At 49.9% G+C, this 22,598-nt stretch overlaps 1 protein-coding gene across 1 annotated transcript in view; it reads left to right on the forward strand.

Moving 5' to 3' along the window:
- Nucleotides 1–22,598, forward strand: part of LOC130299185 (uncharacterized) — a 36,767-nt gene that overhangs the window by 2,770 nt on the left and 11,399 nt on the right. The window lies entirely within an intron of this gene.

The following is a 22,598-nucleotide window of genomic DNA, read 5'->3' on the forward strand; positions in this document are numbered from 1 at the left end:
CCTTAAACAAACGCGTTTCGGGTCGGGGACCCTTTTTCAATGTATAACTGGCTCCAAAAAGTTAAACAGATTTGTAAATGACTTCTATTAAAAAATCTTAATCCATTCAGTACTTATGAGCTTCTGAAGTTAAGGTTGTTCTTTTCTATCTAAATCCTCTCTGATGACACGTCTCGGGAACCGCCCAGTTTAGAAGAGGTTTGCTATGGGGATTTGCAGACTTTTCCTGGATAACCCCTTTAAGGTGAAAAAGGGCTGCGTCCTTAAGGGGTTAAAGGAAAGAAAGGTAACATACATGTCATTACCGCAGGACTACTGGCTGGGAAGCCAACAGTCTACTGTATTGAACAGTTTAAAGGGGTACTCCTGTTACGCTGAGGGCTCCGGGTCCCTGCTCCTCCCCGGAGCGCTCGCAGTGTTCGTCTCCGTGCAGCGCCCCGGTCGGACCCGCTGACCGGGAGCGCTGCACTAGTGTCACCGGCGGGGATGCGATCCGCCTAGCGGGACGCACCCGCCCGCAGGTCGCATCCCAATCTCCTCACCTGCCCCGTCCTCTGTCTGCTGAGTCCCGGCGCGCGCGGCCCCGCTCTCTAGGGCGTGCGCGCGCTGGCTCTCTAAGATTTAAAGGGCCAGTGCACCACTAATTGTTGCCTGGCCCAATCAGTGTCAATTAGCTTCCCTGCTCATGTATATATAAACCCACTTCCCCTTCCTGTCATTGCCGGATCTTGTTGCCTAGTGAAAACGTTTTGTATTTGCCCTTACCAGTGTTTCCAGACCTTCTGCCGTTGCCCTTGACTACGATCCTTGCTGCCTGCCCCGACCTTCTGCTACGTCTGACCTTGCCTCTGCCTAGTCCTCCTGTACCGCGCCAGTCTCAGCAGTCAGCGAGGTTGAGCCGTTGCCGGTGGATACGACCTGGTTGCTACCGCCGCTGCAAGACCATCCCGCTTTGCGGCGGGCTCTGGTGAAAACCAGTAGCAACTTAGAACCGGTCCTCCGGTACGGTCCACGCCAATCCCTCGCTGACACAGAGGATCCACCTCCTGCCAGCCGAATCCTGACAACTCTGTTACCTTGCTGTTGGAGCTCCGCTTTCCAGCGCCCAGAAGTTATTGTTCCAAACGATGTGTGTGCGGGCTTCCGTGTTCAGGGCCGCCCCCTTGTGACGTCACACCCGCCCCCTCAATGAAAGTCTATGGGAAGGGGGCGCGAGGGACGGCCCTGAACACAGAAGCCCGCACACACATCGTTCGGAACAATAATGGAGTAACCCTTTAAGCAAAAGACAAACACAATGAAAACAAAGTTTTATTAATTTTTTTCATTAATTAGAAGTTTTTCCAATGATTTACAGCTTCAGCCTTGAACTATTGACCCTCCATTCCCTTCACTTATACAAGTGTCTCTAGTCCTGCAGAACACATATTTCCTTTAACCCCTTATCAGTGAGAGGTAGGTTACCCATGGTTCCCTGTAACAGCAGAACACAACACTATGGAAAGTATAAGTATTGCCGCTCCTAATTGTGCGTTGGGCCATATAGTGACGCACATGAAAAGCTTCTTCAGTCACTTAACGAGTTGGTTTTGCGGTTACGTGAGGCCCTGCATGCATTGGTCTTTATTCTTACAGTAGAGAAGTCATTAATTATAACTTTTTGTGAATTGGGACATTTAAACTTGCTTTATTTAAAAAATTCCAATCTAAATTTAGTAGGAGTCGGAGTCGGTGGATTGTTTGCCGACTCCAGGTACCTAAAATTTCGTCCGACTCCACAGCCCTGGATAGACGTAGGGGCCGTGAGGCATAGCGAACCCCTGGCCACGTCTATCTGACTGTCAGTGGCTGCAAATAAGTGTTTTTTGAGCTAATAAAAGCCGTAATAAGAGGGATAAACGTAAGGCAGGAGACATATTTTACACATCATACACAGGTTATATGCCCCAATCCTCATGACAGTTGCGCTTTAATGAATATATTAAATAGAATAGGACCCAAGACTGACCCCTGTGGTCCCCACTAGTAACAGTCACCCAATCAGAATAAGTACCATTAATAACCACCCTCTGTTTCCTATCACTGAGCCAGTTACTCACCCACTTACACACATTATCCCCCAGCCCCATCCTTCTCATTTTATGCACCAATCTTTTATGTGGCTCCATATCAAATGCTTTGTAAAAATCCAGATATACAACATCCAGCGATTCCCCCTGGTCCAGTCTGGAGCTCGCCTCCTCATAAAAGCTGATCAGGTGACAGAACCGATCCCTCATAAAGCCATGTGATACAGGGTCATACATTTATTTTTATCAAGATATTCCAAAATAGCATATCTCAGGAAACCCTCCAACAATTTACATACAACGGAGGTTAAACTAACAGGTCTATAATTCCCGGGTCACCTTTTTGACCCCTTTTTAAATATTGGCATCACATTTACCATGCATCAGTCCTGGGGAACAGTTCCTGTTACTATAGAGTCCCTGAATATTAAAAAATAGGGTCTGTCTATTACATTACTTAATTCCTTTATAACACGGGGGTGAATGCCATCTGGACCTGGCGATGTGTCTATTTAGAGTTTTTTTGTATGCGGCACTGTACTTCTTCCTGGGTTAGACAGGTGACCTGTACTTCTTCCTGGGTTAGACAGGTGACCTGTACTGGGGAGTTTACCTTATCTCGCTGTATTTCACCTGGCATTTCATTTTCCTCAGAGAATACTGTGGACATCAGATATTTTTCATTTTTGCACTTATGTTTTTTCCTCCTCACCTTCTGATAGCCATAACACCTTCCATTGTCCACCTGGAGAACCATACAAGGCTTGTTTTGTGCGCCACCAATTGTATTTTGTAATGACATCACTCATACCACAAAGTCTACAGCAAAACCAAAATAAATGTAAAAATGCAGATTTATGTGGGGCGAAATTTAAATAAAACATAACACCTTAACTTCCTGTTCCGGCACCGTGCTGTAAGGACATTGTTACGCCGAGCGCTCCGGGTCCCCGCTCCTCCCCGGAGCGCTCGCAACATCCTCGCAATCGCAGCGCCCCGGTCAGACCTGCTGACCGGGTGCGCTGCGATACCTCTCCCAGCCGGGATGCGATTCGCGATGCGGGTGGCGCCCGCTCGCGATGCGCACCCCGGCTCCCGTACCTGACTCGCTCTCCGTCGGTCCTGTCCCGGCGCGCGCGGCCCCGCTCCTTAGGGCGCGCGCACGCCGGGTCTCTACGATTTAAAGGGCCACTGCGCCGCTGATTGGCTTAATCAGACTATTCACCTGTGCACTTCCCTATTTAACCTCACTTCCCCTTCCCTTCCTTGCCGGATCTTGTTGCCATCGTGCCAGTGAAAGCGTTTCCCAGTGTGTTCCTAGCCTGTGTTCCAGACCTCCTGCCGTTGCCCCTGACTACGATCCTTGCTGCCTGCCCCGACCTTCTGCTACGTCCGACCTTGCTCTTGTCTACTCCCTTGTACCGCGCCTATCTTCAGCAGTCAGAGAGGTTGAGCCGTTGCTAGTGGATACGACCTGGTTGCTACCGCCGCTGCAAGACCATCCTGCTTTGCGGCGGGCTCTGGTGAAAACCAGTAGCAGCTTAGAACCGGTCCACTAGCACGGTCCACGCCAATCCCTCTCTGGCACAGAGGATCCACCTCCTGCCAGCCGAATCGTGACAGTAGATCCGGCCATGGATCCCGCTGAAGTTCCACTGCCAGTTGTCGCCGACCTCACCACTGTGGTCGCCCAGCAGTCGCAACAGATAGCGCAACAAGGCCACCAGCTGTCTCAACTGACCGTGATGCTACAGCAGCTACTACCACAGCTTCAGCAATCATCTCCTCCGCCAGCTCCTGCACCTCCTCCGCAGCGAGTGGCCGCTTCCGGCCTACGACTTTCCTTGCCGGATAAATTTGATGGGGACTCTAAGTTTTGCTGTGGCTTTCTTTCACAATGTTCCCTGCACTTGGAGATGATGTCGGACCAGTTTCCTACTGAAAGGTCTAAGGTGGCTTTCATAGTCAGCCTTCTGTCTGGGAAAGCTCTGTCATGGGCCACACCGCTCTGGGACCGCAATGACCCCGTCACTGCCTCTGTACACTCCTTCTTCTCGGAAATTTGAAGTGTCTTTGAGGAACCTGCCCGAGCCTCTTCTGCTGAGACTGCCCTGCTGAACCTGGTCCAGGGTAATTCTTCCGTTGGCGAGTACGCCATCCAATTCCGTACTCTTGCTTCCGAATTATCCTGGAATAATGAGGCCCTCTGCGCGACCTTTAAAAAAGGCCTATCCAGCAACATTAAAGATGTTCTGGCCGCACGAGAAATTCCTGCTAACCTGCATGAACTCATTCATCTTGCCACTCGCATTGACATGCGTTTTTCCGAAAGGCGTCAGGAGCTCCGCCAGGATATGGACTTTGTTCGCACGAGGCGTTTTTTCTCCCCGGCTCCTCTCTCCTCTGGTCCTCTGCAATCCGTTCCTGTGCCTCCCGCCGTGGAGGCTATGCAAGTTGACCGGTCTCGCTTGACACCTCAAGAGAGGACACGACGCCGCATGGAGAATCTTTGCCTGTACTGTGCCGGTACCGAACACTTCCTGAAGGATTGTCCTATCCGTCCTCCCCGCCTGGAAAGACGTACGCTGACTCCGCACAAAGGTGAGACAGTTCTTGATGTCAACTCTGCTTCTCCACGCCTTACTGTGCCTGTGCGGATATCTGCCTCTACCTTCTCCTTCTCTACTAAGGTCTTCTTGGATTCCGGATCTGCAGGAAATTTTATTTTGGCCTCCCTCATCAACAGGTTCAACATCCCAGTGACCAGTCTCGCCAGACCTCTCTACATCAATTGTGTTAACAAGGAAAGATTGGACTGTGCCGTGCGTTACTGTACGGAACCCCTCCTAATGTGCATCGGACCTCATCACGAAAAAATTGAGTTTTTGGTCCTCTCCAATTGCACTTCCGAAATTCTCCTTGGACTACCGTGGCTTCAACGCCATTCCCCAACCCTTGATTGGTCCACAGGAGAGATCAAGAGCTGGGGTACTTCTTGTTTCAAGGACTGTCTTAAACCGGTTCCCAGTACTCCCTGCCGTGACCCTGTGGTTCCCCCTGTAACCGGTCTCCCTAAGGCTTATATGGACTATGCTGACGTATTTTGCAAAAAGCAAGCTAAGACTTTACCCCCTCACAGGCCTTTTGACTGTCCTATTGACCTCCTCCCGGGCACTACTCCACCCCGGGGCAGAATTTATCCTCTGTCCACCCCAGAGACTCTTGCTATGTCTGAATACATCCAGGAAAATTTAAAAAAGGGGTTTATCCGCAAATCCTCCTCTCCTGCCGGAGCTGGATTTTTCTTTGTGTCCAAAAAGGATGGCTCCCTACGTCCTTGCATTGATTACCGCGGACTTAATAAAATCACGGTAAAGAACCGCTACCCCCTACCTCTTATCTCTGAACTCTTTGATCGCCTTCAAGGTGCCCACATCTTTACCAAACTGGACTTAAGAGGTGCATATAATCTCATCCGCATCAGGGAGGGGGACGAATGGAAAACTGCATTTAACACCAGAGATGGACACTTTGAGTATCTGGTCATGCCCTTTGGCCTGTGCAACGCCCCTGCCGTCTTCCAAGACTTTGTTAATGAAATTTTTCGTGATCTCTTATATTCCTGTGTTGTTGTGTATCTGGACGATATTCTGATTTTTTCTGCCAACTTAGAAGAACACCGCCAGCATGTCCGTATGGTTCTTCAGAGACTTCGTGACAATCAACTTTATGCCAAAATGGAGAAATGTCTGTTTGAATGTCAATCTCTTCCTTTCCTAGGATACTTGGTCTCTGGCCAGGGACTACAAATGGACCCAGATAAACTCTCTGCCGTCTTAGATTGGCCACGCCCCTCCGGACTCCGTGCTATCCAACGTTTTTTGGGGTTCGCCAATTATTACAGACAATTCATTCCACATTTTTCCACTATTGTTGCTCCTATCGTGGCTTTAACCAAGAAGAATGCCAATCCTAAGTCCTGGTCTCCCCAAGCGGAAGACGCATTTAAACGGCTCAAGTCTGCCTTTTCTTCTGCTCCCGTGCTCTCCAGACCTGACCCATCTAAACCCTTTCTATTGGAGGTTGATGCCTCCTCAGTGGGAGCTGGAGCGGTCCTTCTACAAAAAAATTCTTCTGGGCATGCTGCTACTTGTGGTTTTTTTTCTAGGACCTTCTCTCCGGCGGAGAGGAACTACTCCATCGGGGATCGAGAACTACTGGCCATTAAATTGGCACTTGAGGAATGGAGGCATCTGCTGGAGGGATCAAAATTTCCAGTTATCATTTACACCGATCACAAGAATCTCTCCTATCTCCAGTCTGCCCAACGGCTGAATCCTCGCCAGGCCAGGTGGTCGTTGTTCTTTGCCCGTTTTAACTTTGAAATTCATTTTCGCCCTGCCGACAAGAACATTAGGGCCGATGCTCTCTCTCGTTCCTCGGATGCCTCGGAAGTAGAGGTCTCTCCGCAACACATCATTCCTCCTGACTGTCTGATCTCCTCTTCTCCAGTCTCCATCAGGCAAACTCCTCCAGGGAAGACCTTCGTTTCTCCACGCCAACGTCTCGGAATCCTCAAATGGGGTCACTCCTCCCATCTCGCAGGCCATGCGGGCATCAAAAAGTCCTTGCAACTCATCTCTCGTTTCTATTGGTGGCCGACTCTGGAAACAGATGTTGTTGTTTTTGTGCGGGCCTGTACTGTCTGTGCCCGGGATAAGACTCCTCGCCAGAAGCCTGCTGGTCTCCTTCACCCTCTGCCTGTCCCCGAACAGCCTTGGTCTCTGATTGGTATGGACTTTATTACAGACCTACCCCCATCCCGTGGCAACACTGTTGTTTGGGTGGTCGTTGATCGATTTTCCAAGATGGCACATTTTATTCCTCTTCCTGGTCTTCCTTCAGCGCCTCAGTTGGCAAAACAATTTTTTGTACACATTTTTCGTCTTCACGGTTTGCCCACGCAGATTGTCTCGGATAGAGGTGTCCAATTCGTGTCAAAATTCTGGAGGGCTCTCTGTAAACAACTCAAGATTAAATTAAACTTCTCTTCTGCTTATCATCCTCAATCCAATGGGCAAGCAGAAATAATTAATCAGGTCCTGGGTGACTATTTACGGCATTTTGTTTCCTCCCGCCAGGATGACTGGGCAGATCTTCTACCTTGGGCCGAATTCTCGTACAACTTTAGAGTCTCTGAATCTTCTGCTAAATCCCCATTTTTCGTGGTGTACGGCCGTCACCCTCTTCCCCCCCCCCTCCCTATTCCCTTGTCCTCTGGTTTGCCCGCTGTAGATGAAGTGACTCGTGATCTTTCCACCATATGGAAAGAGACCCAAAATTCTCTTTTACAGGCTTCATCTCGCATGAAAAAGTTTGCCGATAAGAAAAGAAGAGCTCCCCCCATCTTTGCTCCCGGAGACAAGGTATGGCTCTCCGCTAAATATGTCCGCTTTCGTGTCCCCAGTTACAAACTGGGACCACGCTATCTTGGTCCTTTCAAAGTCTTGTGCCAGATTAATCCTGTCTCTTACAAACTCCTTCTTCCCCCTTCTCTTCGTATTCCCAATGCCTTCCATGTCTCTCTCCTTAAACCACTCATCATCAACCGTTTCTCTCCCAAACTTGTTTCTCCCACTCCTGTTTCCGGTTCTTCTGACATCTTCTCCGTTAAGGAGAGACTGGCCTCCAAGACGGTCAGAGGAAAAATATTTTTTCTGGTAGATTGGGAGGGCTGTGGTCCTGAAGAGAGATCCTGGGAACCTGAGGACAACATCCTAGACAAAAGTCTGGTCCTCAGGCTCCAAGAAGAGGGGGAGACCCAAGGGGGGGGTACTGTTACGGCGAGCGCTCCAGGTCCCCGCTCCTCCCCGGAGCGCTCGCAACATCCTCGCAATCGCAGCGCCCCGGTCAGACCTGCTGACTGGGTGCGCTGCGATACCTCTCCCAGCCGGGATGCGATTCGCGATGCGGGTGGCGCCCGCTCGCGATGCGCACCCCGGCTCCCGTACCTGACTCGCTCTCCGTCGGTCCTGTCCCGGCGCGCGCGGCCCCGCTCCTTAGGGCGCGCGCGCACCGGGTCTCTACGATTTAAAGGGCCACTGCGCCGCTGATTGGCGCAGTTGGCTTAATCAGACTATTCACCTGTGCACTTCCCTATTTAACCTCCCTTCCCTTCCTTGCCGGATCTTGTTGCCATCGTGCCAGTGAAAGCGTTTCCCAGTGTGTTCCTAGCCTGTGTTCCAGACCTCCTGCCGTTGCCCCTGACTACGATCCTTGCTGCCTGCCCCGACCTTCTGCTACGTCCGACCTTGCTCTTGTCTACTCCCTTGTACCGCGCCTATCTTCAGCAGTCAGAGAGGTTGAGCCGTTGCTAGTGGATACGACCTGGTTGCTACCGCCGCTGCAAGACCATCCTGCTTTGCGGCGGGCTCTGGTGAAAACCAGTAGCAGCTTAGAACCGGTCCACTAGCACGGTCCACGCCAATCCCTCTCTGGCACAGAGGATCCACCTCCTGCCAGCCGAATCGTGACAGACATGTGGTGCATCAGCTCTCTGCCCGCAAGCTAATTCTTGGCACTACTTACCGGCAATAGTGCTCCTCCGGGCCTCCCTCTGGCCTTGTAGCAGGGCTAGATTACATGAAGCATTATCTCCTATGAATGGGCCGAAAAACACAAGTAAAAGACAAAGGCCGGACTCCGAGGAGCCGAGGTGGCAGATCCAGCATGGCGTCTTCCCTGGCATCCAGCAGAGCGGAGTCACCTACTCCCTGCACCCAGGAATATGCTGATCGAGGTGAGCAACATGTTCTGACCGGAGGGGACTTCTCCCTGCTGGCGGCAAAGGTTGCCAGACATGGTGCAAGAGACTCTAATCTCTACCATACAAGCCACCCTGCTCCATCAGACAACTGCGCAACATGGCGTAAGACTCTCTGCGGTAGAGGAGGAAGTTGGTGTGGTGGAGAAGCAGGATAATCGTCTCACACTCACATCCTGTCCCTGGATGGGAAAAGGTTGAGGACCTGGAGAACAGACTCAGAGAGAGTAATCTGAGAGCGGTTGGTGTCTCGGAGACGGTTCCAGCTGCAGACCTCTTTAAATAGAGTGAAGTTTTGCTACCCGAACTCTTAGGCATTACACACTCCTGAAAAGTGGAGAGATCTGGAGCAGAGAGAGGAATTCCACCGGGTCTAGCTTCCCACAAGCCTCACCAAGTCATCGTAAAGTACCTTGACTTCACAGACAAGGTCACCATATTGGGAGCCTTCAGGTGGAAAAGGGATGAACTAGCCTAAGAGATGCAAGCTGTTTACTCCCATATGCACAGCCCTTCATAAATGAGGCCTCCGCTTCGCTCTGCTTTACCTGGCGGCGCTCCAGGTATTTTTCCCAGAGGGTTACATGTCCACCTGTCGTAATCCTGATGATGCTTCTTCGTGTCAGGATAAACACCTAAGTTTTTCTCGACAAGCTCTCCCATATAGTCTCCTGCTTCGGCTTCTATCATGGAGACCCTCCCCGAGAAGATCCGTCTAAACTTCCAGATCCGTGACACTTGCCCCCAAACAACCAGTGGAGACGCAGATCTTCGTTACCGGACCCATGAACTGGAACAATCTCCTATTGAATTCTATAAGTGAGTTTCCTTATGGTAGTTTCCGGCTGTTTTATCACCCTTCTGTAAGACTTTACGGGTGTTAGGGCCATTATTGTTTGTGACTCATTATTTTATATATTTTTTTGCCCGGTTTTCCGGACTCTAATACTTATTGAAGCACCATATGATTGATTGCGGTGGGGGGGGGGGGGGGGGGGGAACGATGGATTATCACCTGATGGATACAGACCAATTTTTCTCACAAATGTTGATTTAAAGATAATATCCAAAATTATGGCTGATAGACTAGCCCCTTTGCTACCCTGGTTGGTATCTCCCTCGCAGGTCGATGATATTTAACTTTGGCTTCCTGTACATGCCTCCCGGGTCATATATTGTCGATCCACACAGAGAAAGCGTTCGGGATTGGCTATGGGAGGTATCGGTAAAGATTGGGTATGGGGTTTGGAGGCATCTTTGTTGTAGCTACAGTACCTTTTATAGCTCCCCTCTAGCCAGGAATCCTACCCCAGGGTACATACATATCCTCTCCTTTCTTTCCCCAGAAGGGTATTAGGCAAGGATGTCTTCTGTCCCCTCTATTATTCAATCTAACCATAGAACTTTTGTCCGGAGGATTATACACTACACAGGATCTAGAGGGGGTAACTGTAGTCAGATCCAAGGGGTCAGATACATTGTTTGCTGACGATCTCTTTGTATTTTTAGCAAACCCAGTGAGTGACAAGGGCCCGGTTGGTGACTTGTGTTTATGACTTTGGGGTGGTGTTCGGATTTAAAGTGAACATATCTGAGTGTCCTGCTTGATCTCGCGCCCTATCATTCTGCTCTGTCCCACTCTGTTTTACCTCTCCCCATTTCTCTGCCTAGGGTTTCCCTTAAATATCTGGGGATATGGATAGTCTGTACTCTGCAGTCTCTGTACACACTTCTTCTGACCCAGAAAATCCTTGCATACCTTAGACGGTGGACTACTCCCCCACTTCCATTTTTACCCAGATGTCACTCACTTAAAATGCTTAGTTTTTCCAGGCTGCTTTATCCTATACAAACCCTCCCTGTGTTACTGAAGCATCATTACATGACATCACTTAATTCTGCATACAACTGCGCATAACATTACGGAAAGCGATGGATGTCGACGACATCTTGGTATGGTCCGAATCCGCTGACTCTTGTCGGCTCATTTTGCCCCGTATGTGGTTCTCTGACCGGACCTAAAACTGTGGTAGACCATGGTTTTAGGTCCGGTGAAAGAACCGCATTCGGGGCAAAAATGAGCCGACCGATGTCAGCGTTTGTCTCCGGTCGGCTTATTGAAATGCATTACATACGGGAGCGCCCGGTTTTCGCTCCCCCCAGCCGTATACGGTCCTGTACTGCTTAAAACGTAGAGTGAACCCAGCCTTATATTGAAAACTAGAACTCAAGAAGCATCTAGATTGAATGACCTAGTTGATTTTAGTATCTTTTTATAATCTGTTATCATCTTTTTCGTGTTGTTATATTCTTTGTTACTCGCCTGTCCTGCTCATGTCACTGGGGGCGAGTATTTCAGTGCTGGGTTGCAGGAAGTGGACAGGTCTGTAGAAGCACATGTGATGTACAAAACGGCGTTATGTGATCTACAAAACGGCGTCACCTCTTTGTCTCCTGTAAGAAGTTCACCGCGTCTTTTCCCTACCGTTGGACACTGTATTCGTATGTATTAAATTAAAGACTTTCCTTTTTCATCTTACCGGTGAGTTGCCGCTGTTTCTATCTCTACATCTTTTGATACGGAGTTGCTGCCTCTTTATGCTGAGTACCACCGGGGGACCTGCAGCTGAAATCGATGTAGGCCTGGGCTTTCCTGACCTTTGCCATTACAGCTTAGCTTGTCTTTACCGGCATAGTATTGATTGGCCTATAGGTTGTCGCCACATACTAGCGGAGAATTGGAAGCCAGCATGCTCCCTCCCTGACCAAAATATCGCAAAATATCCAGAATAGCCTGCATATCCATAACACGGTGTCGGCTTGGAAAAACTGTCAAGTGGCTGTGCGTCTCCCCTTCTCAATCAGTAAACCTATGCCTTTTGGGGTCACATCCTGAATTCCCAGCAAGCCGTGACAGTAGGTTGTGTAATATGTGGAAGGAGGTAGGGGTACAGGGGCTGACACATCTGTTGCACCATTCAGAACCTCGTTCTCTTACCTTCCAGGAAGTTTGATAATTATGGGCCGGGGAAGGGCAATTCCTACCTTATTGTCAGATAACTGACCTTTCTTATACCCATACTTAAAGGGGAACTCTGATATATAAGTTAATATGTGTCTGACCGCTGGGACCCGCTGCGATCTCCTGTGCGGCACCCCAGCTGTCCATTCTGTGCACGGAATACTGTCGACCACAGCACAGAACGATGGCCCGAAGCCTTCTCCATGTATCTCTATTGAAAAGACAAAGATACACAAGTGATGTATGTCCAGCATGGAGGGTCCTGTGGGCCACAGCTCCATGCGGTGGTCGACTGTAATCCATGCATGGAGTGGAAGTAGCTCCGTGCATGGGGAGAGCTGTGGGGCCGGGCAGGAGATTGCGGGGGTCCCAGTAGTGCTGGGCGGTATGACCAAAAGTGCATATCACAGTTACGGCGGTTCCACTGTATTTAACGGTATTCTCCCCCCCCCCCCCCCACACACGCTGGGGAACTAATCATATGTGACCCGCGGGCGCTGCTCCCCCGTGTCCTCCTGCAACTGATAATTCATCCATTCGAAGGGGGGTATTGCGGTATAGGAAAATTTCATATCGTACAGAAAAAATTATACCAGTATTTGGTATGAACTGGTATACCGCCCAGCACTAGGTCCCAGCAGTCGGACCTCCCACGATCAGACACTTATCCTCTATCCTGGGGAATTTGTAAAAAGAAATTCCTGTCTTCAGGGGCTCCTTTTCATACCATATTCTGCCTTTATAGACATTTGAAGAGAAAGGGGAGAGATTTAGTTGCTTCCTCCCTGTTCGTTCACTGGGAGAGCAAGCTTGGGAAGGAGCCCCTGAAGGTACCTATTGGGGTAGGCTAAAGTACGTAAGGCTGTCATTAGCGAATTTTGGAGGGAGGCCCAATTTAAGATCATTCATCACAGTCTATGGCTTCACTATGGTGAAGACACTGGAGCACCATGATCCTATTGAAAACTGCCCGATTGTGGTGAACGCAGAATGGACATCTTGCATGAACTGGTCACATGGTCGCTTGACCATCAATTTCGGACTAATTTATTCACCTTATTAGCTAGGAAGGTGAATGTTGATCTTCCTATTGATCCCCTTCTTATCCTATTGCATATTGCCCCAAATGATGCTTCACTTTCACTCTTACTTCATACAATCATCCTAATAGCTAAAAGGAGTTTATTTGGCCATTGGCTGAGCCCATCCATGCCTACGCCTTCTGTGGTGATCCACCAGTTAAACGTTGCCTATTTCTGGATCAGATTGAGGTGAGCCACATGATGATCGTGAGATACCCAGTGCTCTGTAGGATACTGTGCTGTGGGGGGGGGGGGGCATTATTTATTAAAACCTGTGCAGAGGAAAAGTAGTGCAGTTGCCCATAGAAACCAATAAGATTGCTTCTCTTATCTTCCAGATGGCTTTTAAAAATTAACGAAGCAGTCTGGTTGCTATGGGCAACTGCACCACTTTTGCTCTGAAAAGGTTTTGCTAAATTTATATTCCTATTACAAAATTGCTTATCCTTTATGGGATCCATGTGCTTGTCGCTTTTAAATGAGCATTTTAGGGTGGGAGGGGGAATATGTTGCACATTTAAAGGGGCACTCTGCCCCTAGACATCTTATCCCCTATCCAAAGGATAAGCATGCGGCACCCCAGACATCTGGTGCACTGAGCGAACTTCGTTCCATGCCGTCATGCCCCCATAGACTTGCATTGAGGGTGTGTGGTGCGTAACATCATGAGCCTTCGGCGCTGCACCCGATGCTCTAACTGAATGCCGGGTGCAGGAAGGAGATCACGGGGGGCGGGACCCCCACGATCAGACATCTTATCCCCTATCCTTTGCATAGTGGAAAAGATGTCCAGGGGCAGTGTACCCCTTTAATTCTGTCTTAATCATTGTGCAGTGTGATCGGCTAAGCCAGGCTGCATTAGTGATTCGTTGATCGGAGGCAAGTACGGGGACCCTCCTCTGCTATTTAAGCTTATTGGACCCCCGGGACCATGTCTCCTGGGTCCAATAAGCCGACTAAACTATCCGGGAAGTAAGATCTGATACTTTAGATGCCTTGATTGGAATTGATCATGGCATCTAAAGAGTTAATGACAGTACCGCTGGCACTCATTACTATACAGTTAGTGAGCGCAGCTCTTGCTTCAAAGTCAATGAAACTACAGGGAGTACATTTATACCCTGGTGTGTAAAGTACCGGACGTCACGGGTGTAAATTTTACTCCGTGTCCTTAACAGATTAATATGGAAAAAAGCCTTTGAATAAATAAAAGAAACTTGGTTGCTATGGGCAACTGTCAGGATTCGGCAGGCTGGAGGTGGATCCTCTGTGTCAGAGAGGGATTGGCGTGGACCGTGCCGGCGGACCGGTTCTAAGTTGCTACTGGTATTCACCAGAGCCCGCCGCAAAGCGGGATGGTCTTGCAGCGGCGGTAGCAACCAGGTCGTATCCACCGGCAATGGCTCAACCTCTCTGACTGCTGAGATAGGCGCGGTACAAGGGATAAGGCAAGAGCAAGGTCGGACGTAGCAGAAGGTCGGGGCAGGCAGCAAGGATCGTAGTCAGGGGCAATGGCAAGAGGTCTGGAACACTGGCTTGGGATACACAAGGAAACGCTTTCACTGGCACAATGGCAACAAGATCCGGCAAGGAAGGGAAGGGGAAGTGAGGTTATATAGACAGGGAGCAGGTGGAAGCTAGTTAGACTAATTGGGCCAGGCACCAATCATTGGTGCACTGGCCCTTTAAATCTTAGAGAGCTGGCGTGCGCTCACCCTAAGGAGCGGAGCCGCGCGCGCCAGGACGTGACAGCCGGGGGCCGGGACAGGTGAGTGACTTGGGATGCGATTCGCGAGCGGGCGCGTCCCGCTATGCGAATCGCATCCCCGCCGGCAGTGTCAGTGCAGCGCTCCCGGTCAGCGGGTCTGACCGGAGCGCTGCAGAGAGAGGAACGCCGCGAGCGCTCGGCGTAACAGTACCCCCCCCCCTTAGGTCTCCCCCTCTTTTTGTCCGGTAGTTGCTTCACGTGGGACGAGGACATTGGGAGCGATAGTAGAGTTTCCTTCTGGAAGACAGAGAAGTCCTCATCAAAGGCAGGCAGTTCAGAAGGAGTGGGAATGGGGAGGGGGGGCAGAGGGTGAAGCTTGGCACGGGGCAGAGTTACCAGGACGGGGGCTATGAGGATGCAAAGCATGGTCCTGATAGGCCTTGGGGAGACCAGGTGTAGGAGGAGGCACTGAGGATTGCCCGACGGGACTGGGAGCAGACGTGAGGCATTTTTTGTGGCAAGCAGGACCCCAATTCTTGATCTCCCCGGTGGTCCAGTCAAGGGTGGGAGAATGACGCTGGAGCCATGGCAGACCGAGGAGGACTTCAGAGGTGCAGTTGGGCAAAACAAAAAATTCCATTTTCTCGTGATGCAGTCCAATGCTCATAAGCAAGGGCTCTGTGCGGTAACGCACAGTACAGTCCAACTTCACTCCGTTGACCGAAGAAATGTAGAGCGGCTTGACGAGACGGGTCACCGGGATGCAGAACCTATTAACCAAAGAGGCCAGAATAAAATTTCCAGAAGAACCAGAGTCCAAGAAGGCTGCGGCTGAGAAGGAGTTGGCAGAAGGAGAAATCCGCACGGGCACAGTGAGACATGGAGAAGCAGACTTCGTACCAAGAGACGCCACACCCACGTGAGCTGGGTGCGTGCGTGTGTGCGTTTCCCAGACGTGGAGGACGAATAGGGCAATCCACCAAGAAATGTTCGGTACTAGCGCAGTACAGACATAAATTTTTATCCCTACGGCGAGTCCTCTCTTCATGGGTCAGGCGAGACCGATCCACTTGCATAGCCTCCTCGGCGGGAGGCACAGGGGTAGATTGCAAAGGATACTGTGAGAGAGGTGCCCAGAGATCAAGGTCTTTTTCCTGGCGGAGCTCCTGGTGTCTTTCAGAAAAACGCATGTCAATGCGGGTGGCCAAATGGATAAGTTCATGCAGGTTGGGAGGAATCTCTCGTGCGGCCGGCACATCCTTGATGTTACTGGATAGGCATTTTTTAAAGGTCGCGCAGAGGGCCTCGTTATGCCAAGATAATTCGGAGACGAGAGTACGAAATTGGATGGCGTACTCGCCTACTGAAGAATTGCCCTGGACCAGGTTCAGCAGGGCAGTCTCGGCAGAAGAAGCTCGGGCTGGCTCCTCGAAGACACTACGGACTTCAGCGAAGAAGGACTGGACTGTGGCTGTGGCAGGATCATTGCGGTCCCAGAGCGGTGTGGCCCAAGACAAGGTCTTTCCAGACAGAAGACTAACTACGAACGCCACCTTGGGTAGGTCAGCGAGACTTGGCAGCGGCACCTCAGCGGGATCTGTGGCCGGATCTACTGTCAGGATTCGGCAGGCTGGAGGTGGATCCTCTGTGTCAGAGAGGGATTGGCGTGGACTGTGCCGGAGGACTGGTTCTAAGTTGCTACTGGTTTTCACCAGAGCCCGCCGCAAAGCGGGATGGTCTTGCAGAGGCAGTAGCAACCAGGTCGTATCCACCGGCAATGGCTCAACCTCTCTGACTGCTGAGATAGGCGCGGTACAAGGGATAAGGCAAGAGCAAGGTCGGACGTAGCAGAAGGTCAGGGCAGGCAGCAAGGATCGTAGTCAGGGGCAACGGCAAGAGGTCTGGAACACTGGCTTTGGATACACAAGGAACGCTTTCACTGGCACAATGGCAACAAGATTCGGCAAGGAAGGGAAGGGGAAGTGAGGTTATATAGACAGGGAGCAGGTGGAAGCTAGTTCGACTGATTGGGCCAGGCACCAATCATTGGTGCACTGGCCCTTTAAATCTTAGAGAGCTGGCGCGCGCGCCCTAAGGAGCATAGCCGCACGCGCAAGGACGTGACAGCCGGGGGCCGGAACAGGTGAGTGACTTGGGATGCGATTCGTGAGCGGGCTCGTCCCGCTATGCGAATCGCATCCCCGCCGGCAGTGTCAGTGCAGCGCTCCCTTTCAGCGGGTCTGACCGGGGCGCTGCAGAGAGAGGAATGCCCGGAGCGATCGGCGTAACAGCGACTGCAGCACAATTTTTTTTTATGTATGCTGGGTTGACGTAGGGGGGCAGGAGGCTCGAGGCTCATTGGGAGTGGGGGTACAGGTAAGTGCTGGGTAACCGGCTGGTTGGTCACTTACTGGGTGCCCTGGTCCACGGCGTTTGCTCCCCTGGTGCGGGCGGTCTCCGGCACCCAGAATCGGCGGCGGCACTCGGGAGGCATCTGCTTGCCCAGGCTGTCCGTGTCATACTGGAAATGTTGTGCGGCGCGCGGCCGCAGCATGGTCGGTGCAGGGAGACGCGGCCCAGGTGGGTCTCCCTGCTCCAGCATCCCTCGAGCGTTCTCAGGCGGCAGCTGCCTTTGGCGGAGCTGCGGGGTGCCGGGCCAGGTCCTTACCGGCGGTGGGGCGGGCAGGGCTTGGTTACAGCGGCCGGCACAGGGAGACTCGTCCCACGTGGCTCTCCTGGCTCCGGCGGATCACGTGACTCACAGGGACTCTGAGCGGGTGGAGTCACGGCATGCCGTTGAGAGGATCGGCTCTCCTGGCTGCGGTTCCGCCGAGGTGCAGCAGGTGGCGCTGCAATAAAGTGAAAATAAAAAAAAGTAGCTGCCCGAGCGGACCGCATGTGTCCAGGTACCTGGACAGGGTTGCGATACCTGGCAGGCTTGTCCGGCGCGGGGAGTCGTGTCCCACGTGGGCCTCCCCGCTCTGGCGGTGTCACGTGACACACGGGACTCCGGCCGGGCGGAGTCTCGACGTGTCAGTGGGTATAGCAGACTTTTAAATAAGTGAATAAATTTTTTTTTTTAATTTCATAAATAAATACATAATAATATATACAAACATATAATATAGCAAGAAGAGTAATTGTTCTAAATATATGGTTGCAATGTGATCATGATAAGTCATGCATTGAGGGGTCTTGGTACACCGGTGTTGGTGCACGTTGCACCAATCACATGTATCGTTCTATGGGGGGGGAGTTGAGGCAGGGGTTGCAGATACAATGTGGGATAAGGATTTGTCGCAGTGGGTTTGGACAGATATACACGGGGGGGTTAGGTTGAGGTTAGGCAAGTCAGCTATCGGCTTGTTTTAGGCAGATTGTGCACGCAAGTGGTCAGGTAGCTTAGAACAACGTTTCTCCTCTCCTCCCCAGATTGGGTGGTCTGTATACGGTTGGTGGTCATTTCATTCCTGTTTTTCTTTTCCAAAGACTACACCGGTGGCTACGGTCAGTACCAATCGGATATAGTTCCGTTTTATTCCTCATCTTGCACGGTCACAGCGGCCATACCGTGCAGTCACTCGTAGCATCCATGCCGCACGTTGCTACACGGCCTACGCTCATATCTTCCCTCCACACGTAACACATGCACGGTAACTACTCATTGCACACTGCTTTCGCGACACATGGCAGTTTCCATACTGCACGTAGGTCACGGTGCGTGTAGGCACTCACGTTCCATATTGTGCAGTCACTCATAGCGTTTCATGCAGTCGTTCACAACGGTCATACCGTACACTCAAAAAAATAATAATGCGTATATAGTACGTACATGCGTGGTAGCTTATATGCAGAAGGTGCAGTTAGTGTCGCATAAAGTACACAAGGTCATAGTAGCATGCAGTAGGTGACAGGGTTAGGCATAGCACATACGCTCATTGCGTATTTGCAGTGGGTACATTGTAGTATCGTATACAGTACATACGCTCACAGGGTTATATTGCAGTGGGTAGTTAGTATTGTTTACAGTCCATGCGCTCATAGTCTCGTTGCAGTGGGTATAGTTAGTTGTACACCAGTATACATGCTATAGTGTCATTGGTAGGGGTCACAGTCATAAGTGCCATATACAGTAATATGCTCATAGGGTCGCATGCAGTAGGTACAGTTGGGGTAGTTCGCAGTACATATGCCCAGTGTTATATGCAGTGGGTACAGTCACACTGGTATGGTATACAGTGCATACGCTCATAGTGCAACAGGCGGTAGGCACAGTTAGGTGGCATTACAGTGCTTATGCTCAGTGTCATATGCAGCAGGTTCAGTTAGTGTTTTTGCTACAGCACGTATACTCATAGTGTCATATGCAGAACCCACAGTTAGTGTTGCATACAGTACATGCGCCCATAGTCTCTCACTCAGCAGGTACAGTTACTGTTGTGTATAGTGCATACGCTCGTTGTGTCATATGCTCCGTGTACAGACATGGGGTCATACAATCAGACCTTGAGCACTGTTCGTGTGCTTGTCGTGGTCATATCGCACTTACGTGTGCCGTCCTTTCCATACATACGCGGGTTGCTATACAGAACATATGCTCATAACTGTTGTTGTATCTAGCTTCATACTGTCTTACCATACACACAGTTCGCACTGTTCATACGCTCATTGTGTTATATGCAGTGTGTACAGACAGTGTTAACCCCTTAACGACGCAGGACGTATATTTACGTCCTGCGCCGGCTCCCGCGATATGAAGCGGGATCGCGCCGCGATCCCGCATCATATCGCGTCGGTCCCAGCGCTCATCAACGGCCGGGACCCGCAGCTAATACCACACATCGCCGATCGCGGCGATGTGCGGTATTAACCCTTTAGAAGCGGCGGTCAAAGCTGACCGCCGCTTCTAAAGTGAAAGTGACCCGGCTGCTCAGTCGGGCTGTTCGGGACCGCCGCGGTGCAATCGCGGCGTCCCAAACAGCTTACAGGACACCGGGAGGGCCCTTACCTGCCTCCTCTGTGTCCGATCGGCGAATGACTGCTCCGTGCCTGAGATCCAGGCAGGAACAGTCAAGCGCCGATAACACTGATCACAGGCGTGTTAATACACGCCTGTGATCTGTGTAAATTGTCAGTGTGTGCAGTGTTATAGGTCCCTATGGGACCTATAACACTGCAAAACAAAAAGTTTAAAAAAAAGTGTTAATAAAGGTAATTTAACCCCTTCCCTAATAAAAGTTTTGGTCACTTTTTATACCATTAAAAGATGAATAAAAAGTGATCAAAAAGTCCGATCAAAACAAAAATCGTACCAATAAAAACTTCAGATCATGGCACAAAAAATGAGTCCTCATACCGCCCTGTACGTGGAAAAATAAAAAAGTTATAGGGGTCGGAAGATGACATTTTTAAACGTATAAATTTTCCTGCATGTAGTTATGATTTTTTCCAGAAGTGCGACAAAATCACCTATATAAGTAGGGTATCATTTTAACCGTATGGACCTACAGAATAATAAGGTGTAATTTTTACCTAAATATGCACTGCGTAGAAACGGAAGCCCCCAAAGTTACAAAATGGCGTTTTTTCTTCGATTTTGTCGCACAATGATTTTTTTTCCGTTTCGCCGTGCATTTTTGGGTAAAATGACTAATGTCACTGCAAAGTAGAATTGGCGACGCAAAAAATAAACCATAATATGGATTTTTAGGTGGAAAATTGAAAGGGTTATGATTTTTAAAAGGTAAGGAGGAAAAAACGAAAGTGCAAAAACGGAAAAACCCTGAGTCCTTAAGGGGTTAAACACTAAGTCCTTGAGCACTGTTCGTGTGCTTGTCGTGGTCATATTGCACTCACGCAGGCCGCTATTCAGATCATATGCTTATAACTGTTGTCGTATTTAGCTCATTCTCGCTCACCATACACATAGCCCGCACTGGTCATACGCTCATGGATGCGTACGGAGTACACTACACTTAAGTTTGTAGCTTTCATAAGGTGCAGATGGTCATAGCTGGTACTCTACAATTACCAATAGGTACACCGCACATACCTCTGTGCCAGTGGACTTCGCATGCGTTTAAACTAGCACTGTAGGCATATCACGGGGCATACAACACTTTCAGGTTTGTCTAACATAACACAGTATTCCTTTCTCTTTGACACTAATGTCATTTTATCTTGCATCAGGTTCTGCCACTCTTCTCTGCACTTATCTCATAGTACCATCAAATCTCATGTTTCAGGTATCCAGCACTTCATTTCTTTATCGAACCCGGACAGGCTTTCTATGCTTTCGTCTCAGGCTGTCAAGGCTGCGCTCAGAGGGGTCTTGGCCGTAGCTCCAGTATTCCGGCTCAGGAGGCTTATCAGCAGTGAACTGTTTAGGTCATTGACTAACGTATTGGACGGTAACCCGTTCGGATTCGAGCACAGCCTGATACTGAAGTCGGCAGAGTACCTAGCGTTCTATGGTTCCTCTGACCGAGAGAATTCTCGTGTGCCAGGCGGGGTTCGGCACATTCACCGAAAGCTCACTTTAGGTGGCAGGGTTCTTGGTTTGAAGTTTCACTTTCTGTCACCAAAACTTCCCGGTGGGGTGGTCGGTTTCTTCCTTTCAGGCAACAAGTGGTGCCCGGTGGCGGGGTTGTCGCAACTGGTAAACTTTCTCCGCGACAAGCCTTCGGAGTCGCCACTGTTGCCTTTCAGTGCGGGGGCTCTGTCCACCTCTTGATTCATATCACATGTTCGTACATTAGGCTACAACCCTAGGAAATATTCAGGACACTTATTTTGGATAGGAGTTGCATCTGCGGCCTCCAGGCACAATGCACCAACACATGTGATACAGAAGTTGGGCAGATGGCGCTCTGACACATACACCACTCATGTCCCAGATCCCTCGAGGGAGATGGTAGATGCATTTCACTATTTGGCTTTATAATAAACATTACTCAAATTACCCTATATGGTGTTGTCTTTTTTGCCCTCTAAAGGCGGACCCTCGGCGCGGTTTTCAGGCACACCACAACCGCTGTTCTAGGGGGGCAGGTAGATGTTAAGTTACAGTGATGTTAATCATGTTTCTTTCAGGTTTCCCTGGTGGCAGGTAACAGGTAAGACTACGTACAGTGATAAGTCCTGACCACAACTGCTTATGTTAAATTATTGTATAATTCAATGAGAAATTAAGACACGGAGGCATTCAGAGGGTGGTCATTGATTAAGCGCAGGTGCCCAAAACGATTCGTCGACCAGCATTCCTGTATCCAATAAACCACCCACAGAAGAACTGATTGCCTCCGTATCTTCATTTCTCGTTGTGGCTCTAGTTTCTGGAAGAGCACCAGAGGATCCGTGAGTAGCAGTGGTGACCGGGCAATATCCAGTATTACCCAAGTGGCAGTGCCAACATTGGACTACCTCCTTTGTCTGAATCAGTACAACTTAACCTTTTTAATTCCATCCACTGAGGCTATAAAAAGTATGTTGTACTGTTATAATTTCTTACAAAGTTATACACATTAGTATACCAATCCCTCGTACTGTTAGAAACACTGACAGTGTATATGCCTAATTTAGACACACATATAATATAGTCCTTTTTCGCAGTCTAACATAATAAAGTCCGTTCTCAGAGTCTCGCATATATTATAGTCCTCTTTCTGAGTCCGACATATAGTATAGTCCTCTCTCCGAGTCCGACATATAGTATAGTCCTCTCTCGAAGTCCGACATATAGTATAGTCCTCTGTCGGAGTCTGACATGTAGTATAGTCCCCTCTCGAAGTCCGACATATATATTATAGTCCTTTTTCTAAGTCTGACATATAGTCTAGTCCTCTCTTGGAGTCTTACATATAGCCTAGTCCTCTCAGGGAGTCGAGCATACAGA

Source organism: Hyla sarda, chromosome 1, assembly GCF_029499605.1.
Source record: "Hyla sarda isolate aHylSar1 chromosome 1, aHylSar1.hap1, whole genome shotgun sequence".
Lineage (NCBI taxonomy): Eukaryota > Metazoa > Chordata > Amphibia > Anura > Hylidae > Hyla > Hyla sarda.